The sequence below is a fragment of the Periplaneta americana genome, chromosome 2 (assembly GCF_040183065.1).
Source record: "Periplaneta americana isolate PAMFEO1 chromosome 2, P.americana_PAMFEO1_priV1, whole genome shotgun sequence".
Classification (NCBI taxonomy): domain Eukaryota; kingdom Metazoa; phylum Arthropoda; class Insecta; order Blattodea; family Blattidae; genus Periplaneta; species Periplaneta americana.
Window position 1 is genome coordinate 148957121 of NC_091118.1, and position 19317 is coordinate 148976437.

General features: G+C 35.4%; 1 long non-coding RNA gene across 1 annotated transcript; it reads right to left on the minus strand.

Annotated features, from left to right (window-relative positions):
• Positions 1-6549: 6549 nt before the first annotated feature.
• On the minus strand, positions 6550-15539 carry LOC138694694 (uncharacterized). Its single transcript, XR_011330992.1, has 3 exons — positions 15339-15539; positions 11129-12020; positions 6550-8850 (listed from the first exon to the last, which is right to left on the minus strand). It is a non-coding gene; the product is annotated as an uncharacterized lncRNA (long non-coding RNA).
• Positions 15540-19317: the final 3778 nt, after the last annotated feature.

Sequence of the window (19317 nt, forward strand, 5' to 3'; positions counted from 1 at the left end):
TTTCATTCTCATAACCACACACAAACTTTCAAGTATTTCTTACCTGATTCCAACAGCATTTTCATAGATTCTTTAACAGTAATGCAGGTTGTTGAAGATAAAATTGACATGTGAAAATAATTGAACTTACTTTGATCGTCCCATAATCAATGAATGCTGCGTAAGCAGTACCTGTACATTACCGAATTCGTCTCTATTTTGAAATACAGAATTAACCCAGTGATTCCTAATACGCCTCTGTGAACGACGACAGTTTATCAGCCAAATTGCAATGTTGATGATGAGCTATTTTCAAAACGAATCTTGTTCATTTTCATAACTTTGTGCGAAATCACAAAAAAAAAAAAAAAAAAAGCTTTTATGTTTAAATTTCTTATTAGCAAGGCAAGAGACATTATGGAACCAAAGAGGTTGGGTGCATTTAGAATCAAATGGAAGCATGAGACTCTTTTATTCCAAAGCTGGAACTAATATTTTGTCACAGTTTTACTGTGGACAAGAGTCTGTTTGATTTCAATAGTCACTTTCAACGCAAGATTTTAGTGGTTTAGGGGAATTATATTTGAAAAATGCATGGACACAGGAAGGTCACTTTCGTTATCAGGTGGACAAGAGACGTTTTGAAAATGAGCTCATATTCCGATTTATTGGGCAGAAGTCTACTCTTTGCAAAAATCTGTACGTTAGTCACAAACAGCCTGAAACTCTGCAGCCGAGTCGGAGAAATCAGATATATATATATATATATATATATATATATATATATATATATATATATATGCGTAAGATTTAACGCATACTGTAGTTTAGTTTGTAATATACCCTGTCATAGATTGTAATATATCCAGTTAAAAATTAAACAAGGAAGGCCGAGGATTAAACAAATAATACATCACTGATGATCTGTTAAGTTGTTTAAATTAAATAACAATTTCACTGTGTTAATATGTTAATATGTTATAGTGTTATTTTACCTGATTGTCTAGTTTCGGTGTTATATCCATCATCTTCTAGAATTAAGAGGATGGTAGAACATCGGAACTAGTTAATCAGGTAATAGTACATTATGCATTTCATACGAGCTTCTTAATTACCATTATAGGCGAGTTTCATACGACTTTTTATGCTCGACCATATTTCTAACTTGAAATTATTCATTTTATTTGTATCTAACTGACCTTGAGCAATACCTCGTAAATTGTGAGATGTGCGCAGACGCGAAAGTATTGATTTTTTCCGAGGAACAGATGTCCACATTGACCTTGATAGCCTATAAGAACCTACAGAGTAAACTAAATATTAACTTTGATATAACATTGAAATTAAATTAGACATTGAAAAACGAGATGACAAATTGAATTTATTTGAATATTATTTACAATTAATTATTATAGTAACATAACATAACCTTCTGCGACAGTATTGGATTTCCAGCCTCGTGACTTTTCGCTAATTGTCTGTCGATTGCATATCCGAGAATAATCGATATAACGGTACAAAGCTGACTTGTCATTGGCTGAAGACCTGTACTTTAATGAGTAGGTGTACTTTAATGACATGCATTAAAGGACTGCTACCAGGTGTATAATTACTACATTTCGGTATGGTCGAGCATAAAATAACATAATTTAAATATCAACACAATTAAGTTGGTATTTATTTAGTTTAAATAAGTTAATAGTTTATCAGTGATTATATACAGTAAGTACATATCAATAGAGTGTAATCAAGAATGAAAAACAATATAGGCTATGTTTTGAGACAAAATAGATTACTTCGACTAAACTGTGTTATAGGATTATTATTTATTATAATTAATATTGATCGCAATGGTGGTGATAATGGTAATTGACCCTGTCACGTATGCATAGAAATGTTATTTATTTCACTATTTTCATTGCCACGCAATATCATCGGCTCACCGATCCTTCATCATATAATAAATAAACTGAAAGGGAAATCTAAATATCTAAAGAAAATCTGTCCAGCAGCAGCATTTTACTCAGTTAAAACTTCGCAATATCTGAAGGTAATACATGTAGCTTTGATCCATTTTTGTTCCAAGTGAGAAGTGCATTCCAAGTTATTTAATAACAAAATTACACCCACCGACTTTGTTTCCTCCCTCCGCCGTCTTCCTTACTAATTCTTCCTGATTGCATCATCATCATACAACAGTGGAACTTCATTAGTCATTACTCACTAGTAGGCCAAAAAATAACGTCATCGCTGTGACGTCTTAGCCGAATTCAAATGCCTCAATATACTGTAGATTATAGCATAAAACTATGAAATATGAATGCTGTTAAATGCATTTACTACCTTTAAGGCGCCTCTGTATGTGTTTTAAGTTTCGATTTTCAAGACAATCGTGTGTCTCTCATATTGGCTGGTAGAATAATATTGACAGCACTCATTAAATGCTTTGTGACAGTAGGGCGAAGTCAGATCAATACCGACAATATCGCGAGAACACGTGTACGTGCCACAAATATAGGCCTATTTCATTGCATGGCGTATGACATAAATGGAATAATTTAAATTTATATCGACCTGCAGAAATGTTCAGTGCTTATTCCGCAAAATTATTACATAATTATAATAAACCACTGCCAATTTAATTAGTGAAATATTATTCTAAGTGAGGGAATACCTATTTATAAAATCACGTAGTCAAATGCAAATAATTGATTTATCACGAGATTACGGTTACTAGCCGGTATCGTGGTGTCGTCAGAATGATTCATTCTGGTTTCTAGAATCAGGAAAATGTTGCACCAGGCAACAGAGAAGTAGTCTCGTCGGTCCTTACCATTGGATACTTGAGACACATGAGTGTAAAATGGCATCACTGTCGTCATTGCGTGCGTCATCATTACGTCAAGGCCATTGGCACTTTCGAGGAATTTGAATCAAATATCTTACTGTTTTATGAAAAATGTGACGTGAAATAAAAATAATGTATGAGATAAAAGTATGCCGTAGTATTTTAAATGTTGCAAAGAGGAATAGTGTGTTTTTATTACTATGGTGTTTTATCAAATTATTTCACAATTTGAACAAGTTTTGCATTTAGAATAGACGTGACATCTTGTGAGCAATTCTGATATTACATTAACGCCAATGGAGTTGTCGCTGGCTCTTCCAATATTGCTTACCTTTGCAGTGTCACCAACTGGACGGAAATCCCGTCAAAACTGACGGAATTTTAACGTAGCGAACGGAAAAAGAATGGTTTTGACGGGTGACGGATTTTCTGGCGGAAATTACGATTTACATAGTCTTTTGGCATTTTTAGCTGCTGTCATTTTTAATTTTGGGAGATTTTACTCTTTATTTGAACAGGCCGTACTATGTAAGAATTCCCTATTTCAGATTTCCTCATAATCAAGTCAGAGATTGACGAATTATTATTTTAATCAGGATTGGTAAGTAAGTTATGTTAAAATTTGCATATATATATATATATATATATATATATATATATATATATATATATATATAAGTGGGTCTTAGTTTTTTAAATTCTGACGGATTTCCAGGTGACGAGGATACAATTTATGTGTTGACAACACTGAAGCTTTGCCAGCCAGCCATTTCCCCAAAGACGTTTTATAGTTTAACCTGCATTTCCCTTTTGACGGTAAGGTCAATCAGCTCTAAAGCTCACTGGATAAGCACCAGTGAGCTCTATTTATAGTATAGAGCTCACTGGTAAGCGCATAGAGTAAATAACCGCGGATAAGCTATGCAAGTAAAAGAACACGCGTGCCGTCTTTTGAGAGGGCCGTAATATGCAGAAAATCAATACAGTCTTTTTGAGTAAGGCGAGAAACTTTGTAATTATGTTTTGAGGCTAATAATAATAATAATAATAATAATAATAATAATAATAGCGTCGGTAGCAGCAGCAGTAATACATTATTCACCTTTCTAACATATTGTAAAGGAATATAATACAATCTGGTGGCGTGGAAAAGAATGCCTAATAGCCATAACACCATCAGATTTTTTTTTTTTTTAATTTTAGTAGGTTATTTTACGACGCTTTATCAACATCTTAGATTATTTAGCGTCTGAATGAGAAGAAGGTGATAATGCCAGTGAAATGAGTCTGGAGTCCAGAATCGAAAGTTACCCAGCATTTGCTCATATTGGGTTGAGGGAAAACTTCGAAAAAAAACCAGGTAACTTGTCCCGACCGGGAATCGAACCCTGATCACCTGGTTTCGCGCCCAGACGCGCTAACCGCTACTCCACAGGTGTGGACATCATCAGAATAAGTAATTTATTATTATTATTATTATTATTATTATTATTATTATTATTATTATTTAATAGAACATATTCATGAATACCCTTATAAAATCTTTGAAACGTAATTTTTTCACAGCCATCCACTTCTTAACAAATTTTAACTTTTGTTTAATTTTGTATAATAAAAATGCTTGTATCATTATTATACTTACTATTTGTATATAATAAGTAAGACACTTTACATAACAGGAAAATCCATGGAAACAATAAAATATATTGAAATATATTTAATTTTTTTTAAGTTCAAGGGGGTATTAAAACCCCGTAATCTCCCCCTTGCGCATGCCCCTGCAAGGAAATATGAAGCAGAAGCTTGCTTGACCTTGGGCTCATTTTGCCATCATAATCACCTTTATCTTCACCCATTCTGCCTTCTTCCGTACTCATATCATCACTGGACAAACAGGATCTGACCTAATGGGTGTCCCAACATCAGAACAGAATTGTTCATCACAGTGGCGGTTTCTCGGGGGAGGGAAGAGAGGAACGTCCTCCTCACATTTTTCTTCTTTTGAAAGTAAATATCAAATGAAATATATGCCTTGAAATTCGAGGAGGATTCGATCATTTTTAAGTTCACAGCTATAAGAAAACCTTGGTTGATCGAGTTTTAAATGACGCACGCTCATGTGCCACTAGAAAACTGTGAGAAAGATGCGAGATTGTTTGTGTGGAGGAAAGTCAATCCTTTCCTCCTTTACTGCAGTTAACACACATAGACAACAGTGCACTAGCAGCGAGAGACAGAAGCAGAGTTTTAAAGCAAGTACATGAACGGAGAGGGAGGAGATCCTCCTCTGAATCAGCGCATGGGCGGGAAATAGAAACCGACTGGTCGTGCAGCAAGCTTGCTACCGCTGCCATCTAATGATAGTGCATTCAACCAGACTATAACACATCTAGGAGGAGGCACAATAAAAACAGTTTTAATGCAAAGCTATGATAGATATTATATAAAAACTCTTTTTTTTTTTTTAATTATAAAACAAAATATATTATTAATTGCACTTTATATAAGCTACTATTCATGGTTTGAAACTTTCGAGGATATCTGAAAGTTGAAGTTAGATTTATATAAAACAAAGAGGAAGTAGTTCTACTTTAGCATCGCAGAGCTTTTTGGCCCCTAAAATTCACTTCCATTCATTGTCTACTAGACAGGACAACAGCCAAGTTGTCAGTTTTGTAGAAATATATTTGAAATTGAAAATACTCCAAACAACATTATTTTTAACATAAAAAATTAATCGGTCACCTGCAGCTTTGAACAATAATGATAGTATGACCAGAGCGGTATGACTTTACAAGAACTGACATTCTTCAAAAGCATGTGATACTGAACTTGTAAAATGTACTGTACATGTGGCAACACAGACCACGTAAGTGGATGCAGTGTTCTCGCTTTCGTAACAGATTATTTCCCATTCCTACTTCCGTAAAATGGTTCTGGTTATGTGTTAGTAGCTAGTCTCTTCCAACATGTGTGATGTTTTAGCGTGTGCGAAAAATGCTGCGAGTTTGTGAATTTCCTTGTAATTGTTAATTTGTGCAGTTATTCAACAATGAATGGAAGTGAAAACATATTTTGGACAATTTTGGAAACTCAGTTTACAAGAACAGATTATTGCTATACAAAAGAGAAGGCCAACCCTAACACTATCTGGTCTTACATGTAGCATGTAGGCTAATTTGTAGTATGTTTCTCTCAAGAATGTGTCATTTTGCGTTGTTAACTTCTTTCCTCCTCTTAAAAAATATGCAGGAGCCGCCACTGGTTCATCATAAGCGCCTAAAGTAGGCAGAGTGCGATGGTTATATGTCAATATGCATGGCGTTAGCAAAAGGGGGTTGGAGAAGCCTAAATATACTGAATCATTGATTTAGAATCTCTCCACCAAATAATATGTTTTTAAGATGTGGGAAAGTATCATTTGAAAATCTGCATATATAGTTCCTCTTGACCAGAAACTTCTTTGACATAGGCTACATATATTTAGTAACCGGTATCTAGAACTAAGGCACTGCAAGAATGCCCCTAATTTATCCTTCTTCAAAATCCCTTTCATAAGCCTTTAATCTCGTCGTAATTTGCTCGTCCGAATGTAAGCTCCTCCTTTTTGGTGCTTTGTGTCCAGAAGGGTTTTCTTTATCACTGTAAACTATTCAGAACATAGCTCTGAGGATAATATACGCTTCTGATTGGTATACCAGGACATAGAAATTCATAAAATGTTAATCATTTCTGTAAAAATGATGAAAGTGTTAAGTGTTTATTGAAGAACTAGGCCAGTATAATGTGTGTGCATGTCCAAATTATACAGACATATTATATTGTCATAGTCTAAATTATTTATACAGTATTTAATGTGATTTTGTGTCAGATCTGTCCTGTTGAGTAGTAATCAATACAGGACAGCAACTAAGATATTCAACAAATGCCTTTATTTCATTATTATTATTGTGATACAATAAATTAATAAAAAGTCTGTTTGAATCGTTGCTTACGGTTTGAATACATGATCAAATATTATGTTAAATTCAAACAAAAATGTATTGTTGCCAGTCACACTATACAATATTTGTGACATCTTGCTTCAGTGGCTGACCATGACAATATCTTTGAAAAATATTGTAGTGCAAGAGGTCAAATGACTTTATTTCAAATGCCTGGCATTAGAAAACAACAACATATTATAAATTATTTATATTCAAGTGTTAAAGTAGTGTACGAAAGATTCAACATGTATTATTATTATAGTCTAAATTATTTATATAGTAATGTAATGTGATATTTGTGATATCTTGAATAGTTTCAATGATGTTTATATTTGACATAGCAAATTCATCACACTCTCATATTCTAGCACAGTTCAGTTCATGACTCACCACACGAAAATAATACAGAATGGAAGAAAATATAATCTGGAATAAAATAAAATAAAATAAAATAAATCCTTCTAATGGATATTGTGCGGAACATTCTGCAGAAATGTATAAACAATGACCCATACCATGCAGTTATGTTAAATATAAAAGAATATAATCACAGCCATCTTAATTTATGACATAATGTGTCTAATTCTTGACAGTTACATATTTTAATTTAATAATAATAATGATAATATCTTGATTGAAATCGCCAGCGTTCATCGTCAGAGAGTGGTTTCTTTATTGGCGAACTTCGTAGGTGGATAGTAAATTGTTTTATATAATTGATCATGCCTGATAAGTGTAATAGTGAATAATTTGGCAACCATTATTTGAAATAATAGTTATTTTAAAGGACAAACCTTTGCCCTTTACTTTTGTGTACTTAATATGCACTGTAAAATACTGTCGGTAAGTTGTTCCTTCAGTGGATGGTATGTTGTTTTACTGAAAACTGTCGCTTATATAACCAGATATACAGTGGCATTATCCATAGCCACTCCTATGGTCGCTTGTCAAAAGCCACTATAAATAAATTACAATATTGCAATGGAATGAATAAATCAGAGCTTCTGGTCAACTGGACACAATATTAAGGACCAACAAATGAACTGTTAAGAGCAGAAGTGGTGTAAGTCAAAATTTGTTAATGAGTTTTAAAGTAAAAGTTCTGTAAAATACAGCGCAAAGTAGTAATTAATATGTCCTTCGTGCTATCCACTGACTACTAATAGTTTAAATAAATTGAATATCAATTGCTACTTTGCGCTGTATTTTACAGAATGTTTACTTTAACCCTCATTACCCATTTTTTACTTACACCACTTCTGCTCTGAATGGCTCAAATGTTGGTCTCTGATGGAAAGCATGGTGCAGGGCCGTTCATGGGAATTGTGTCCCCTTCTCCACAAACATTTGTCAAAGCCCTTCCTTGCCAATATTTTAATGAGTGTTGAAGTTCTATAATTTAAACATAGTATTAAGGCAATAAGCTAAGCGAATTTTATTACATTGTCTCCATAAAGACGGAAATAATCCTTCAATAGTAGCCTACTTCTTAAAACTTGTTGTAAACATAATTAGTATTTCAATAATATGTGATTCAACAGAATTATTCTTTTACATAAGAAAAGTCTGAATATTTGATGTCTTGCTCGCCCTAAAAAATATCTAAAGTCGGACAGGACCTCCCACTCGAGTGATGTCCCTCTCCCATGGACGGCTTGAATGGTGGTATAATATTATGAAACTCATACCAAGTAGTAAGGTTTGAAGACTACATTACAACACAATGCAAAGAAATAATATTATGTGCATGCATACATGTTTTATAATGAACATAGTGATACTGATAATGGTAGTAAGACTTATATTTCGGTTGTTAAGTTTTCTTCATCTTTCCATTTCTTTGTATGTTCGTAAGGTAAATAATGTTCATTTTCGATGTTGACTGCTCCATAAGTCTTGTTCCTGGTCGCTCTATTGCGGAAGCGTAGATAAATTAAGATCAATGTGGTTATCATAGCACCAGCTGCCAATAGACCACCCACCAGTAACCCAGGAAGTGATGTATTGGAGTGTTCCGATCTACCTTCATCTTCTATGCTGTAAAAGGAGATGTGCTCTTGTATATTTTGTCTTAAATTTAAGATAGTTTTAAACATTAGCGTTCATTCACGTTCTGCACAGGCCGAAATTTTGACCCAAGCTTGATACTTTTATAAAAGTATTATCTGAGCTTGTCCAAAACTTTAAGGCATTCAACGAGCCAGTTGAAGGCAAAAATTAAGAGATTAATATTCAGAAATAGGACCGGCCTCATGGTTTAATGGTCAGAGCTTCCAGCGCCATAGCATTGTGATCTAAGGCATCATGCCTGGACTTGTTTTACGGAATGGCTGGATCCAGTCCTCATGGAGAAGGAATTGTCTCAAGAAATTACGCTCAGTGTAAGGGACTTGGGTCAGCCAGCATCGTGATGAATTTGAGGAGTTACACTAGGTAGTGAAAGCGGTTTCAAAATCTAGCTGTAACAGCTTGGGAGATTATTGTGTTAACCACACAATACCGCTGTACTGCTTGGATGATCGTTCACCTCTGCTTAAGCATGTGAAGTGAAGCCAACAGTTGACTGGCCAGCCTTGGCCCTTCATGGGCTGTTGCGCCAGGGATTACAATATTATTATTATTATTATTATTATTATGCGGCCGGATAACTCAGTTGGTAGAGCAGCTGGCTACGGACTGAAAGGTCCGGTGTTCGATCCCAGATGGTGACAGGATTTTTTCTCGTTGCCAAACTTTCAGAACGGCCCCAAGGTTCATTCAGCCTTCTATAAAATTGAGTACCGGGTCTTTCCCGGGGGTAAAAGGCGGTCAGAGCATGGTGCCGACCACACTACCTCATTCTAGTGCCGAGGTCATGGAAAGCATGGGGCTCTACCTCCATGCCCCCCAAGTGCCTTCATGGCATGTTACGGGGATACCTTTACCTTTTTTATTATTATTATTATTATTATTATTATTATTATTATTATTATTATTATTATTATTATTATTACATGCATTGTGGGTCCCTATCACCATGGCATGGCGCATACTCAGGTTGCAGATTGAGGAGACGGCCTCCAGATATGGAGGGTGGTGTGAATATATTGAATAAGCAGTCGCGGACAGCCAATGAGGAGTGGTCCTTCAGCTTGGGGGTTGGGCGAAGGGCTAACAACTCATCACCGTAAAAAACAGCTTGTTACGAAACCTCAAAATAAACCTAGGAATATAGGTTAAGGGTGTTTGAGAATAAGGTACTTAGGAAAATATTTGGAGCTAAGAGGGATGAAGTTACAGGAGAATGGAGAAAGTTACACAACACAGAACTGCAAGCATTGTATTCTTCACCTGACATAATTAGGAACATTAAATCCAGACAGTTGAGATGTGCAGGGCATGTAGCACGTATGGGCGAATGTAGAAATGCATATGAGTGTTAGTTGGGAGGCCGCAGGGAAGATCTTTGGGGAGGCCGAGATGTAGATGGGAAGATAATATTAAAATTGATTTAAAGGTGGTGGGATATGATGATAGAGACTGGATTAATCTTGCTCAGGACAGGGACCAATGGTGGTCTTATGTGAGGGCGGCAATGAACCTCCGGGTTCCTTAAAAGCCAGTAAGTAATTATTATTATTATTATTATTATTATTATTATTATTATTATTATTATTATCATTGTTGTTATTAATTATAATCGTTTTGAAATCTTCCTCTCTGAAACTTCCATGTCTGTCTCTGGAGAATATTTTATACAGTGAAAGTGATCTTCCTCAATGTTGGCACCAATATTTTATAGAAATGGAAAAGATTAGAAATGCTAAATGTTCTTGAACATTAAGTACCCTACTAATTCATTTACGGTTTATTTCAATAACTATTACCGGTAGCATAACAGAAAATATTATTGAAAAATGAGTCTATTCAGTCAATACTTAACATAAACACAATAAAACATGTTATAATAACATTTACACAGATTTAAAAACAAACGTTTTCGCCAATTTTGATTGGCATCTTCAGGTCGTGTAGGTCGAATGGAACATGTTATAAAAAGTGAACACTTGGTATATGACGTTAACATTGAACTTAACGGAACCAATATGCCTTTGAAATTAGAAAATATTACATTTTTATCAAAAGTGAGTTTTGAAAAAGCAAATATTAGGAAAAACTTGAATTTTCTCCTGTAAATAGCAAAATATACGTGGAAAATATGTCCATTGAGATATGATTTTATAAGGTCAATAAAATGTATGTGAAGTTATGTTCGGGCTTTTGTGGTTGTGAATTTATGAGATGAATAATTAATGATTCCATTTTAACGACTTACTGTGTTTGTGAATTTAATACTGCTCTTTCAGGGACTTCATTCTGTGGAACACACTTGTTTCTATTATTGTACATGATGAATCCGTCATGACACATGCAGGATCCAGGAGCTACACAAGATCCATTTGAACACCCTCCTGAACAATATGGAATGCAGATATTAGAATCTTTATTTCCTTTGATGTAACCTTCGTTGCAGCGACAAAAACTTGGTGCTGTACATTCACTGTTAATACATTGTTCAGGGCAATGTGGCATACAGATGTTGTCGGTGTATTTTATATATCCTTCTTTGCAACGGCATACATTTGGGGATGCACATATTCCATTGATGCAGTCTTTTTGGCATTGTGGAATACAGATGCCTTGATTATTAGTATAACCTTGATTACAAGTGCAATTATTAAAACCCGTACACACTCCATTTTTACAGCCATCAACACACTGAGGTACACAGACATTGGACTCTCTATAGTGCCTGATGTAGCCTGTATAACATGTACACAAATTGGGTTTGGTACATGTTGCATTGAAACATCCTCCAGGACAATCAGCAACACATGTGTTATTAGACATTGTGGTAGCCTTCTTGTATCCATGATGACATGAGCATGTGTTTGGGGAAACACATACGCCATTTATGCAATTTGGCGAGCAGATAGGTTTGCAGTGATTGCTACATGTATTTTCCTTGGTATATCCTGAATTACATGTACATTTGTTCGGTGATGTGCATTCCCCATTTATGCAGCCTAGATTACATACTGGTTTGCAGGTATTGCAGTTAATCTTGTGGTAACCTGTATAGCAAATACAAGAACGTTGAGTATAACTGAAGTAGCCATTTATGCAAGACCTCGAAGAAGGACAAGAGAAACTAATGGCTTGATTACCTGAAAAGAATGAATAAAATCATATGAATTTTCGTTAATAAACTTCCTCGTATATCGTGAAAACTTTGTAACTAATCCAACAGTTCATAGCATAAATACTCGTCAAAAAATTATTTTCATACTCCATCGGCAAGTCTATCGTGCTATCAAAAAGGAGTATGTTGTATGGCAGTAAACATTTTTAATAGCCTACCTATGGATATAAAATATCAAACTCAAAACACAAGATTACTTAGGGTCAAATTATAGAAGTACCGGTATCTAATTTCTCATGCCTTCTATTCTATAGATAAATAATTTATGACATTTAACAATGCTGCATGAATATTTCTGTCTTGTATTAAGTACCGATACTAACCTCTTGTTTTGTATTAGCATATTGTAAAACATCTCTGTATATATTTCAACTAGACTGTGATTATAATTAAGACTTTGTAGTATTATTAAGATTTTTTTGACATGTTCCATATTCTAGCTGTGAAATGATGTACAAATAACATGGAATGTAAATAATTACAGTACAATCACCGTCTAGTCCAGGCCTGCAGAACTCGCAAGTAGGGGAACTATAACTCAGCCTCACTCCACTTCTATTGAGGATGATCAACTTCTGCTGCGAGAATGAATGTTGATGCAGCCGAGCATAACTAGAATGCTGTGGCTGTGACCGCACAGGTAGAAAAGGTGGGTGGGGTAAGAAAGGGGAGGAAAGAAGTCGCTCTCAGGAGCTACAGTTCTGCAAGTCTGGTCTAGTCCTATGCTACAGGTAAACAATTTACAGCTACAGCTACAAAACTGTGAATCCACTTTCATTTACCATCAGGAAAATGCAGATATGTATTTCCATTTCATACAGACAGACTGTGACCTTTTGTCTTGTGTTTATACTACATTGTCGTAAGTGGTAATCTTATGCCATGCTACCCATAAGACCTGTGGGTTCGTATTGGTATAGCATTGGTTAAAATGAGAACAGTGGTAGGCGCAGGGATGTATTTCAGGCCTGGCGAGCCCTGGTGGCACCAGGGTATTATTTTTCGAGACCGGGTGGCACCAGGGCAGTATTCTGATTTTCATATTATCATCAAATTTTGCATTTATAAGAAATCATATTTTATTCATATTTAAATAACTTCATATTGAGGTCTACTCTGCAGCCCCAACAACCTCCATATCTAGATTCGAACCATGCATTTTCGTCTGACATTTCATAAGTATTCTTATGGAAATGGTGATGGCGGTGATGATGATGATGATGATGATGATGTCAGCGACGACGACAACAAAGACAACTACTACGGGCACTACAGAAATATTCCAGAGCCAGGGCACTTTTTTGTTTATAAATACACCGCTGGGTAGGGCTATACACTAGTGAAATCCTTGTTGTTGTTGTTGTTTAGTCAACTGTCCGAAGACAGGTCTAAAACTCACAAGTGATACCAAGAAAGTACCACCTATGCAACTAAGCCAGGAGATAATGGAGTAGGATGGCTCGTTCCTTTCCTCCTTCATTGCATACATTGCCAACTAGCTACATATTACACTAGTCAGACTTCAGATGCATACAAACAATTGTTCTTCCTCTGACACATATCGTCAAGTAAGATGTACTGCCTCATAAGAGAGGTACATATCAGCCAGAACCTTAGTCAGAGGATGTGAAATCCTTAAACCAATTGCATCATTTGACGAGCTGTGGTCGCACAAGATTTACCACACCAAAATATCTTCGTAAGACATCTTAATCAATAAGCACATACTTTCGGCGTAACTTCTGATAAATTTTGCATAAAAAATCTTGCGTAGTTATTTTTTTCTATCAATATTTTTACATCACACTGCAAACTCATCTGCAAACTGGACATTAAATGCGAGTGCAGGGAATTTAAATACAAGTCCATTGGGTTAATGATATCTAAACATAAATATTGTTACTACTACTACTACTACTACTACTACTACTACTACTACTACTACTACTACTACTACTACTACTACTACTACTACTACTGGCACTGGTACTACTGCTACTACTACTGGTATTGTACTACTACTACTGGTACTGGTACTACTACTACTACTACCATACTACTACTACTACTACCATACTACTACTACTACTACTACCATACTACTACTACTACTACTACTACTACTACTACTACTACTACTACTACTACTACTATTATTATTACTACTGCTGTTGTTGCTGCTAATGGGTGTATGCCTGAAACAAAAGTATTGTGTAATATAATGTCATTCGAAAAGTGTCATGGGCATGTAATGAACTGCCTAATGGTGATTTAGCAAGTCAGTTTTCGGTAATAAATTATCGCGGCTTATACTTTACATTGCAGATGTAATTTATTGGCCTACCTTGTAATAAATCCGGACACTGTCGACCATCCTCTCTAATGCACATTTCACATCTTTTGAGAAAATTTTTAGACACGTGCTGGATTCGTCTTTATCAATAGAATTGAACCGTAGTCTGTTTCCATTTATGAATTACTGATGTCTTATATAAGGCTTTATTTTGAATATTTTCACCACTTTCCAAGCTGATGCCTTAGTTACACCTATATGTTGAGCAAACTTTCTTAACGATTTCATGGGAAACTCTTTTACCCTATAGCTTATGTCATCGTTTTTCTTCAGTGCAATGCGATTTATGCCCCTTCTTTCTTTATTTAAAAAATTAACCAGTTCCCCTCACTTTTTCACTAAATTCTGGATTGTTGAATCAGATGGATGTTGAACAGTAGGATATTTTCGTAGAAACATAGCATGGCACGTTTTGTACTATTTCTTGATAATATACATATCATAAATCAAGATTCGCTGTTCTAATGTGTATTGCATTGCAATGAACTAAATTGAACTGCAGTGAATGGAAGTAGCTGTAGACCTATACTAATGCTATAATCTTGACGTCCCTTCAGCCTGTGTTATCTGTCCATATTACACAACACAAAGCCTTTCCATTCTCGATCCAGGTAAAATATTGTGTACACTATTTCCTCGGCAGTTATATCAAGTCTAAAGCAGTAAAATGCTGATGGCGCTTACTTGAGTGAAACCTGCTTCCTGATAAACCCTTTGTACTGGAGTTGCTACTACTACTACTACTACTACTACTACTACTACTACTACTACTACTACTACTACTACTACTACTGCTAGTTACTACTACTACTACTAGTTATTACTACTACTACTAATACTATTACAACTACAACTATTACTATTGCTACTAGTGCTGATGCTGCTATTAGTAACCATAATTAAAACACTTATTTGCTGTGGTTTAATTACCAATAACGTAGACAAATAAGAAGTTTATTGCAGTTGCTGAAATAGTCTTAGACATCATTTCCACCTATCTTCATTTGAATGGTTTCATATACTGACTGGTCATAATCTAAACTGAAGGGAACTTCCGTGTGCCATACACACTCAGTGTTTATCTATATTATATATAACATTACTAAATGGAACTAAGTAGCAATGCTTCAATTGAGAAAATCTTATTCATCAGCTTTCCCAAGACATTACGAATAACTTACTGTATATAATTTTTTTACTTACTGTTTGTCTGATATCTAATACAAAGGGATGGTAGTTTTAATGTCTAGACCAACGATTTTCAACCTTTTTCAACTTGTGGTACACTGAAGTGTAATATATACAGTCACGAAGCTTGAGTTGTTTAGGTTGCTAGAAACAATAGACTGTGCAGGTACTATTTCGCATTGTCTGTAATGAGGCGATAGTAGCGATCCTAGTGGTTAGCAACTATCTATGGATTCATATTTATTACATATTGAGCTTCGTAACTGTATATGCTAGACTGTAGTATAATTTAAAATCCTGCAGCACACTTATATAATGTAAACCAATGGTTCCCAACCAGGTGGACTTTTGACGGTTTTAGGAGGGAATGTGTTTACTAAATGTTGGCTGTGCCGCATTCAGTGAATGTTGACTCTTGTGAACTCGTTTCTTTTTTTTACTACACTTTTCACTTTAATTTTTCCAATTTTTGCTACGACAACCTTTACTATTTTCATTTTCTCCCAGCATACTAGCGGGTCATTCGTGGCACACCAGTTGAAAATGGCTGTCTAGACAAAAGGCTTTTCTCCTTCCATTATTGAAAAGAAAGATTTCTTTAAAACGAATAAAGGAAACTGGAAACCACAATCCAATGAATTCTTGTAATTTGTTTAGAATGACTAGAAGTTGTGCAGGAATTTTGGATTTTTCAGTGTCACAGATGCAGAAATGTTTGGCGTTTCGAAGCTGTACAAGTTACATTATTAAGAGAGATAAGGAAACGGAAACCGATCTCTTGGATCATTCAAGAACTATTCCCCAGAATTGAAATGGTATAGCCTTGCTAATGAACTAAGTAGATTGGGGTCCTTTCCTTGCTTTCTTTGATGCTGGAGCCAATATTTAGCTTCAAATCTCTGACACTGTGCAAAGACTGTAAAAATCTGTCACCACGTGGACACCACGAACCATAGGAGAGAAGCAGTGTATTAAAATTAGTACGTAGGACAAATTTAGAAAATAATTTACTGTCTGTTGAATATACCAATATATGCTTTGTTTAAAGTTATGCGAATTTTTTGGATGCCGGTATGAATTTGTCAAAGAGAAATCATTATAGTTAGTGATCCTGTTTTTCGATTGGCTAAATAAATACATTGATTTATCTATGAAATTGTGTAGATTAAGCGAACCTAAAATATTAGTAGCAGTCTGATTTATAATACCGTACTTAAAACCTTGTACTTAGGCCGCTAATACATGCAGAAACTTTTTTTATATCAGTTCATTGCAATGTTATTTATTCTTTACTCTGATATGCTTATCTTGCTTCCAATTGCATTGTGATTATTTGTGCTGAAATACAAATAGATAATGCTGTTTATAGTTCAATGCACTCAGCAAATTTTGCTATTACAGAAGCAGTATAGTAGTACCACAGTCTAGTATATACAGTCACGAAGCTTCAGGTGATGAGAGTACTAGAAACAATAGACTGTGCCAGTACTATTTCGCATTGTCTGGGATGAGGCGATAGTAGCGATCCTAGTGGTTAGCAACTATCTATGGATGCATATTCCCTATGTATTGAGCTTCGTGACTGTATATACTAGACTGTGCCGATACCAAATGATTCCAGAGGTTTTCTCCTTCAAATAGAATCCAGACTTGGGGAGAATGAAGTGGGAGAAAATGTAGGATGATCATAGACTGTACGTAATAGACTTGTCCTTACTTCTTCAAAAGGATACGAAATTTTCATGACTTAGTACCAATGGAATTACTGTATGGGACCATTCTATTATTGAGTTAAATGGTGTATTTGTAATTAAAAAAAAAAATACATGGAGATCGTGTTAAGTCTAAACCACTCCACATATTGTAAACCATATTTTAAACAGATGAAATTACCGACAATTCCTTGTGTTGACATTGTAAAATTTGTTCATTACGTTTTTTAACAGAAGAGGGGCCCAAAGGTTTGTTCTACAGCGTGAGACTTATTGTGCTTACCTTTCCTTTTTGTAGGAATGGCTGTTCAAGTTCGAATAGTCGCTTTCCTGTAAGTACCATAACTCTGTTATGTGGTGCTGTCTGTCGCTTTAAGCCATGTAGACCCAAGGTCCAGTGCAGTCCTGCTAATGCCCTTTCACTCCCCAAGTAACATACTACTGGTATGCCTCCTCAGACAGATGCCATATGTACGCCAGCCACAATACTACATCCAGCTGTACCATGTTATTAGATAATATTGAAATGATAATGATGAATATTGAAAATTTGAAGTGGGGAGTGATAATGGAATGATGGAAGAAAATCAGAGAACTCCGAGAAAACCCCTCAGGAACCTTGGCTTTTTCCACCACAGATATGATTCTGCCATCACCATGATTTCAACCTGGGTCTACAATCATCTTAGACCAGTGCTCTGAAATTATTCATAAACATAAATAGAGTATGTATAGGGTTACCAGGTTTTTAAATGCCATTATGGGATGAAGTTACAGAGGAATGGAGAAAGTTACACAACACAGAACTGCACGCATTGTATTCTTCACCTGACATAATTAGGGACATTAAATCCAGACGTTTGAAATGGGCAGGGCATGTAGCACATATGGACGAATCCAGAAATGCATATAGAGTGTTAGTTGGGAGGCCGAAGGGAAAAAGACCTTTGGGGAGACCGAGACGTAGATGGGAAGATAATATTAAAATGGATTTGAGGGAGGTGGAATATGATGATAGAGACTGGATTAATCTTGCTCAGGATAGGTACCAATGGCGGGCTTATGTGAGGGCAGCAATGAACCTCCGGGTTCCTTAAAAGCCAGTAAGTAAGTAAGTATTATGGGAGAGGATGAGGTCGAACCTTGAAGTGCAAGAAAATTTACATTAGAATTTAGATAACATCGAGACTAGTTAATCAAGTAGAATAACACCAAATTTTAAATATTAACACACTGAAGTTGTTTATTTATATACTTAAGCTAGATGACAAATAGATCATAATAGCTTCGCTAAAATTTACATATGGAATACTTAATAAAATTTTACAGGAGAAAGAGTTTGTCCAAAGGGCTGGACTCGGGAAGAGTACCCGAAACGCTCATTGCATTTCTGCGTTGAATTGCAATACTTAAACGTTGATGCAAATAAGTAGTGCAACGACGATCACCAATAATGGAGATCAAATAGTTCATGAGTGATTTCTAGTGAAAAGTGTACATTTTTATGAACTGAATTTAAGCCTACCATATCGCATTATTGTATAATACAAAGTACATTATGATTATTAATATTTTGTTTCTTCTTAAGCATCAGCTAGCAAGGTTGAATCTATCTTAATTGTTTCAAAGAATTAATGAAAACTATGATAAAATTTAAGTCAACTTGAACCTCAACTTTCCTGAGATCTATGGAACATCTATACATTTCTTCCATCCGCTTACTTTTCGTAACTGATATACAGGCCTGCCTTTTGCTTAGGGTTCTCTGTTGAGTCCACTTGTTCACGAAAGCAGTCCACAGGTGTAAGTAGACATGCTTGCTGCACCAATGTCGTATTGTGGATTCATGCACCAGCAAGAGGGGTGACAGCTTCTCATTTTTCCAAACCCTTACTTCACAGGATTTCTGTCCACTCAGTGTATACATTAAACATTATTTGGATTCAAATAGTTTAGAAATAGATGTTTACAATTTAAAGGATATAAATTATGCTAGAGAAACTTCAGTC